General features: G+C 35.2%; 1 non-coding gene across 1 annotated transcript; it reads left to right on the forward strand.

The window, feature by feature from the left end:
* The first annotated feature begins 1,833 nt into the window (after positions 1–1,833).
* Positions 1,834–1,905, forward strand: TRNAW-CCA (transfer RNA tryptophan (anticodon CCA)). The gene has a single exon. It is a non-coding gene; the product is annotated as a tRNA-Trp (tRNA).
* The last annotated feature ends 6,507 nt before the right edge of the window (positions 1,906–8,412 follow it).

Below are 8,412 nucleotides of genomic sequence, written 5' to 3' on the forward strand. Positions count from 1 at the left end.
CATCAAAATATTAATTAATTAGTTAAAATTAATTAATTTGAGATTAAGGGCCAAAAAGCCAACAGAAGCTCCAATAATACAAGATTAATTAATTAAACTCTTTAATTAAATTAATTAATATTCTTAACTACAAGTCACTTCACTAAAGACCCACAACTGCACTCTTCGCATTGTAGATTTATTTCTGTGTCCATAGATATAACCAATCAACAATAAGTCGATCTTTCATGAATCGTTTGTAATTACAGCTGGGCCAAATTACCGTTTTACCCGTGTAATTATATCTAACTCCTTGAGTCCCACTGATTTTTTAATGAACAACCTATGTTTATGGTCCTACCATAAATAAAACTCTCTCGGGCCATTAAGAGGGAGGGGCCCCATTGTTCAAGACCTAGAGGTAGCACTTAAGGGAGAAATTTATCTACTTACCCTAAAGATTAGAAGAAGTGAATTTCATCTTATATAACTACGTTTCCAGCTCCCTACTCGAAGAAATTCTTAAAATTGTAGGCTTATTGAGTTGGCTAGTGAAACATTCTCACCTATACAAATCAAAAGATTGCCCACATAAGTAGGAGTTCGTAACTGACTCAGAATTGAGGACGAGTTAGCTATGGTCATCTTATGAAATGTTAATCTCTTCAGTCAACGGTGTTAAAGAGAGATAAATCATTTCGCGGTTCGATCTTATACAAACTCTTTGTACAAGATACCCCCACTCACATATTTTCACATGAACAATTAGGATCAAATTGTTTGTCTTTACAAGTCTTCTAACAATTACAAAGTGGGTCATATCCGTAGTATCACCAGGATAAGTCACCCAACTTTATCCATATGCTACAGACCATTTAGTTATTATTTGAACACGATCCACCTATATGTCTACCACATACTGTTCAAGTTTTATAAAATAACCTTGAATCTTTCTTTAATGGATAATTATATATATAAAATAATTAACTATTATTTCAAAAAACTTATTAACTACGAGGTTTTTGGACATACATCTCAACAAACATAAATTTCCAATTTATATATAATAGATCAATCTAACTTTTAAAAAATTTGAATGGGTCAAATGGTCTATTTGAAAGTTTAGGTACACATTTTTCAAAATTCATGGACTAAATAGCCATAAACATAAAAGTTTAGAGAATAAACTTATAATTTAACTAGACATAAAAATCTGGTCAAATTTCAAGTCCAATCCTCAAACTTTTAAGTTTGTGTCTGTTTGGACCCTAAACATTAAAACATGTCTATAGATCTTTGAATTTTCAAATTTGTATTTAACGAGTCTCTCAAATTTTGTATCTAACAAACCTATGAACTTTTAATTATATATTTAATAGGTCACTAGTTTATTCAAGTTTGAAACCAATTAATTGATTAATCCATTTGATAAGAATCTAATTCTATGTCTAATATTTACCTAAAATTTATATAAATTTATGTTGAATGGGGTCAATCACCTATTAGATGCGAGATAGAAAAAAGATTATAGGAATTAATTTGACACAAAATTGAAGGTTAAAAATATTTGTTGGATACCTTTTTTAAGTTTAGAAATTTAGACATAAAATTAAGTGTAAAAAAATGTTGGACAATTTTTAAAATAAAGGATCATCAAAGACAAGTTATAATTTACATAATAATTTGAATAATCAAATTTAACCATTAGTTAAAATCTTCATATTTTAGTCTTACAAAAATATTAATATTCAGAATACAATATGTTAAAGCGAACTATCCTCGAAAGCTTGCTGAATTAAAAATTAATAAATTAAATTAATTTATTATTATATTTTGTATTCTTGCAACATCTAGGGATCCGTGGCGCAATGGTAGCGCGTCTGACTCCAGATCAGAAGGTTGCGTGTTCGATTCACGTCGGGTTCAATTTCCCCGGAATTTAGCTCCCGCGGAATTACTCTTTTGCCCTCGTAGTTTTTCCCTTATTTATTTTTATGAAAACTCTAATTTCCATTTCTTTTGTGATTTGTCCCCTTTCTGTATCTCCCCATACAGCCGCGGGCTCCACCACCCATGACCCAACTGCACCGCCCCCTTCAAAAGTTTTTATTTTTATTTTTTAAAGAAAACTAGACTAGATTTTAACGTGTCACCTGTGACATTTTCAATATATTTTATCAAATTAGTAATATTAAATTGCTTATAATAGTATAATTTACTATATATATATATATATATTTGCTTAACAACATAACTCCACAGTGGGTATAAAATATTCAGTAGGTTAGACTTATTATGTTAGAATTTAAAAGGAAGAAATTTGAGGTAGAAAAGAAAATTTAAAAGTAGGATAACCTTTTTTTAGAAAAAGAAATATATAGATAACTCTTTATTGTGTTTGTAGTAAAAAAAGAAGTTTGCAAAGTTATTTAGTTTTCATAATTGATTATAATTGAAGGTGATTCATAAATTTTATTTTGAAGTTTTATAAACTAATTGCACAGAACTTTCTATATTCTAAATTTTCTATAAATTAAAAGCTATCATTAAAGATGATCAAGACATAATATGGCATTTATTTTTTAAGAATAATTTGAGATAATTTGTATTCAAATTTATAAATGTATCTAAATTGTCGGTCTCTGAAATTGCATGTTTATGGATTGATATGGATAGTTTCCAGCTTTGGCATTAGATTTCTCTTTGGTTTTCAAGTTAAATTTGTAATTGGCTCTTAATTAATGAACTTAAATGTGTGCTTTAGAGTATGTAATTTATTTGGAGTCATTAGAGTCCGAATTAGGTTGTAATTTAGTGTTTGAAGCAAGCGAGGTCATGGAGCAGATTTTGGAGAATAGCTTTCTGTTGCAACGCTGCTCATATTGTTGAGCGAGAACAAGCGAGATTTCGATCGTTCAAGCGAGTTTTCAACCGAGCGCCGAGTGTCATGCAGCGAGTTGGACCGGTCGAGTAGTGAGGATCGAGGAGTGAACCGATTTGCTAAGCGAGGACGAACGAGGAAGGCCAATTTGACTAGTTTTCTTCAGTTTCGGTCCAGTTCAGCCCTAATCCAGTTGATTCAACCATCTTTGGACCGATTCCACCCATTTTGATGCCTTGGAGGTTCGATTCGAGTGGTTCGGGTCCAATTTGGGTCGGTTCGAGCAGTTTTACACCAATTGAAGTTGTTGTTGGACCAGTTTTGTAATAATTTAGTTATTATGCTTGCTTAGGATGCCAAAGTTGAACCATATCAGTGTTATGTAAATAGTTATGCATGTGATGTATGTTGTATTTAAATTTAAACATGTTTGTACATATCGTATGCCATTTAGATTTAAAATCCCACCATAGGAAGCATGTTACATGCATTATATATATGTTATAAATTGTTATAATATATAGAATGCATGTTTAGGGTTTCAATTATATTAAATAACTGTTATAATAAATTGGAATGCTTTGATGTATGTTGTGGATGTAATAGCATGTCCAATTTTTAAAATTTGATATAAAATTGAATTAGATATTAAAATCCATAACATAGATAAGCTACATGCTCACGTAGGTCAATCACCCATTTTAATAAGTTAAAATAGGTCAACATCTTGTAAAACGTAGTTACAAACTCGATTGGTATATAATTCTGTCTAAGGCTGGAGGTACTTAAGTTGACGGTCTATGGAACGCCTCCTACCTAGGGATTATGGCCAAATAATTGAGCTTAGTTAACAAGTTTTATAAGCATACGTCAGCGGTGTGAGGTAATAAAACGGTTTATCACCTAGACATCGTAGGTTCAAATCAATTTATAAGTTTTATACTTAGATAAACCACATAGACTTAGGATTGTTTAATTAGCCGAAAAGAACCTAAGTATAAATATACCCAAATTAATAGTAGAACACTTCAGTGGGAGTTTAATAACTTATATGATAAAGTTATTAGAACACTTCAGTGGGAGATTAATAACATATACGATACATTATTTCTAGCTCTCATGTCTCTAAGAGTTCACAATCAAGATTTAAAAGTGGTACTTCATGTCACCTCCATTCGGAAAGTATTTACATAAATCAAGATTCAGGTGAATAAGGGGAATTCGTTCAAATAAAAATCAAGTGTATGATACATTGATTTCAACTTTCACGTCCCCACAAAATTCACACTGTGAGATTCATATGGCGCTTCATTTCACCCTAGGAGTGACCTCCATTTGAAAAGTGTTTGTATAAGTCAAGACCAAAGTGAACGGGGGAAGTAGTTCATAGTAAGTGGGTGAAGGATATGTGTCAACGTATCTACGGTCTCTTCCATTAGTTTAGACCGTAAGATTTCTATGTTGCGCTTGCTGGTTTGCTTTAGGCAGCCCTTGCTAGTCGTTTAATGACGGCTATCCCCTTGGAGGGTTATAACATAGGATTCGAAATAAATCAAACTCCAGAAATGGATAGGATTTCTTAGGTCCATTCCCAACCTTGACTCTCCATTTGGGTAGCATCGATGGGACCGACCTCTGAGGTTTGAAAACGGAGGGTTACACTTACATAATTACTAAAGAGTTAGTAATTTTTGACCGAAAACGGTAACTAAACAACTAGAGGAATAAGAGTTATTCTGAAGATAGTGTTTGGTTAAAATTTTTTGCTTTAGTGAAGGAGTATTTGACTACCCCTTGGTAGCACTTATACTAACTCACTATAGTATCGTAGAAAATAAATAATGGTTATGGGTACACTATTACTTGTTTTTCTAAAACATGATTTTGGATTTAGGTGCAATTTTACTAAATTAGTGTTGGGATTGGTATCCTAATTCTTCCGGAGTCTAGTAGTTTGTAAACTGTACACATTATTATGAATGAAATAAGAGTTATTTTATTTAGCATTTACTCATATCTAATAAACAAAGCTCCATGGTTATTGTATGTAAACTTAAGCATGTATTGAGATATACAAGTGGATCATGCCTTATGTGATAACCTAAAATGGTCTATAGTATAATGATTAAGGAGGGATACCTGATCCTGGTGACACTACGGATACAACCCGTTTTATAGATGTTGGGATTAGTGTCTTAATTCTCCCAGAGTGTCGTTGTTTTGTAAAGATATACATTGTTCAATGAATAAAATAAGTGTTATTTAATTCTGGGATTTACTCATATCCAATAAACAAAGCTCCTTGGTTATCTTATGTGAACTTAAGCATGTATATGTGATATACAAGTGGATCATGCCTTAAGTGATAACCTAAATTGGTCTGTAGTATAAGGATTAAGGTGGGATACCTGATCATTGTGACACTACGGATACGGTCCACTTTGTAGAGGTTTGCAAATGTTGTAAACTACTACAGATGGTAGATCCTAACCATTCGTGTGGAGACATGGAGCGGGGGTGTCCTGTACAAAGAGTTTGTATAAGACTAGAACCATGAGATAACTAGACTCTGTATATAACACCGTTGATACTAGAGACTTGCATCTCACCTAAATAACCATAGATGACACGACCTCAATGTTGAATGTTTTGTGAACTCCTGCCTTTGAGGGCAGTCCTTTGATTAGTATGGGTGAGAGTGGCCAGATTGCCAACTCAACATGCCTACCTTTTTGAGGACTTGTCTGATCTGGGAGCTGAGAACTCAATCCACAAGATGGAATTCACTCATTTCCCGAAGCAGGGATAAGTAGAGAGATTGCTCCCTTAAGGACTAATTCTAGGGCTTAAACATAGTGGCCACAACTTCTCTTTGGAAAAGAAGACTCAGTCATTGTAGGACTATGACTTATGTTCATTAGAGGGATCAGTGGTACTTAAGGAGACAGATGTAACTATAGAGGCATAACGGTTATTAGCCCAACTGTACTTACGAGCGATCTGTGAAGGGTTGTCGCACTGCTGATTAGTTAAGATGGACATATAATATATCTGTAGTGAGGAGAGTTCAGCTGTCGGTCTTTATTGGAGTGCCTGGCAGTTAACGGATGGTGGATCCCGTGACTAAAGTGTTTAGTCAGTTATTCACGTACCATTGGAGCTTTTGATCTACAGGTCCATGACATCCCTTTGGTAGCTTGGATTCTGTTGAGAACCAGTTCTTGGTGTTGATTTGAAATGTTCAAATTGACAAGAGGTATTTTGATTATATATGATATAATCGGTATGATGTATGAGATACATCTAGTGGAGGATTGATGTAAATGAGATTTACAGTAAGTACCATGGAATAGAAAAATAACTATGGTTTATATGTTTCATGAGATGAAATATTAAAACTATAGGTAATAAATATAGTATGATAAGTTGGTTATCATTTATGTTTATAATAATATTAATTATTAGATAATTAATACTTTTTCTTTTAAATAACCAAAGTAGTGGATAGTTATTGGATGGTAACTGTGAGTTTAAAAGAAAAGTGGTTTTCTATTTTGAAAAGAAGGTTATACAAAAGTTTGAAAAGAATTTTGAGTTTTCTCTCGGTGTATAGAAACTCATGAGGGTCGTCAAGTAATTACAGATTTATTAGATGATGGCTGGGCAAGCTAAACGATCGTGCAGGTGCAAGCTAAACGATCGTGCAGTGTTTACTAAACGATCGCATATCTTTGCTAGACGATTGTTGGCCCAAGGTACACAATGGTGTAGAGTCTGTACGCAACAGACTGAGCTAAACGATAGAACTAAACGATCGCATAGCTTTTGCTAGACAATCGCATAGCTTCATCTAAACGATTGGGCATCAATCTATACGATAAGTCTCAACCTTCTCCCACTTGCCTAGTCGTGTACATGATCGTTGTTTCCTCCGTTCGTCTACATCACACCAAGTCCAAACAGAGCCCACCCTCAGGATTCTCACACCGAGAATACCAAGGTCGCCTTGTTGGTGGTGTCAGACTCAACTCGACACTGTCGAGGTTTTCTGGAGGCCGTTCGTGGTGCTGTGGAGGCCGTTCGTGTTGCTGAAGACGGGCGCGGTGTTTGTTCATGTTGCAGAGGAGTTCGTGACCAAGGAGATCGCTGAGGACGAGCGCGAAGTGTTCGTGCGGTATTGCGATCGTGTAGATCGGGCGTTCGTGGTTGCTCTTGTTTGTTTGATCAGAGTCGCGCATCAGAGCGTGGAGACATTTCTTCATATGTGCATAGAGTTCTCTTTATGCATTTGTTGTTCATGCTGTAATTTCTGGAATTATTGTATAACCATTTTTTTGAAGTCGACTGAAAATGATTTGTTGATTCATGATTGTAATTTGGAATAGTCTTGCTTTCCCTGCTCACGAAAATCTCATTTATGATTTTCTTCAATTGGTATCAAAGCCAGGTTCTCTGATATTCCAAATTACAGATCTGAATTGAACACTTTTTACAGTCACGATGAGTTTCTGCATTTGTAGTTGACCGTTTTCTTTATTTGTGGATGAATGTGATGAACGTTTCGGGTTTAAACTGTTTTTTGTTAAAGCTTTCAGTGTTACAAAGTATTAATTATAAGGGCCCTTGTGTTTTTAGGCGAAATTAACTTTGCAATCGAGTCTGTAATTCAAAAAGTTCGAGTTCGTCGAGTCATTCGTGATGAAGCTTCGGCGTATGGTGATGCAATTCTCAACAAAGAAAAAGACCAAGCATTGGTCGAATCGTGTAACCTCAGGTAAACGATCGTAGGGATTATACTAAGCGATCGTTTAGATTTTTCGTTCTAGACGATCGTGTAGTATTTTCTAATCGATCATTTAGCTAATGCTAAGCGATGGGGTAAATTATTTACCATATCGCGTGGCGATGGTTGCACAATCGCGTAGGCACTGGAGGTAGGCGATTGTAGTGGGAGCATGCGATGCTCATCGTTTAGTAGAAGGCGCGCGTTAGATGATCGCGTAGTTAGAAAGCTTCATCGCTTAGTTACTACCTATGCGATCGTGCATATGCGATACGGAGACGCTAGCGAAGCGGTCGCTTAGGCGATGGTGCTTTGCGGCATCATAGTCGCTTAGATGATCGCGAAAGGCGGGCGTCGTGCGGAGCGATCGTGTACTTCAGACTTTATCGCTTATTAAAGGTACACGATCGTGTAGTAATATCTAAACGATTGTTTGGATTTTTCTAGACGATCGTATAGTAGATGCTAAACGATCATTTAACTCTGAAGCGCTGGTAAGCGATGGAGCAAAGAGTTTGTTTTTTCGTGTAGACGATCTCAGGGTGCTTAGTACACGATGGATGGTTGGAGAAGCGACGCTTTGTCGAGCAGTTCAAGACCCGGTTCGCCTGTTTGAACCAGAGACTCCTTGTCTTTGTAATAGTTAGCTTTCCTTTTTGTTTTTAAGGCAATTTTACCCGATTCATAAACTTTTATAGCTTACACATGTGATGTATGGCGCTTATATGTCAAAGTGTTTGTCATATAGTTAAAAACCCACCTTTAGGTT

The sequence above is a fragment of the Benincasa hispida genome, chromosome 5 (genome assembly GCF_027475165.1).
Source record: "Benincasa hispida cultivar pf3 chromosome 5, pf3_genome.v1.1, whole genome shotgun sequence".
NCBI lineage: Eukaryota > Viridiplantae > Streptophyta > Magnoliopsida > Cucurbitales > Cucurbitaceae > Benincasa > Benincasa hispida.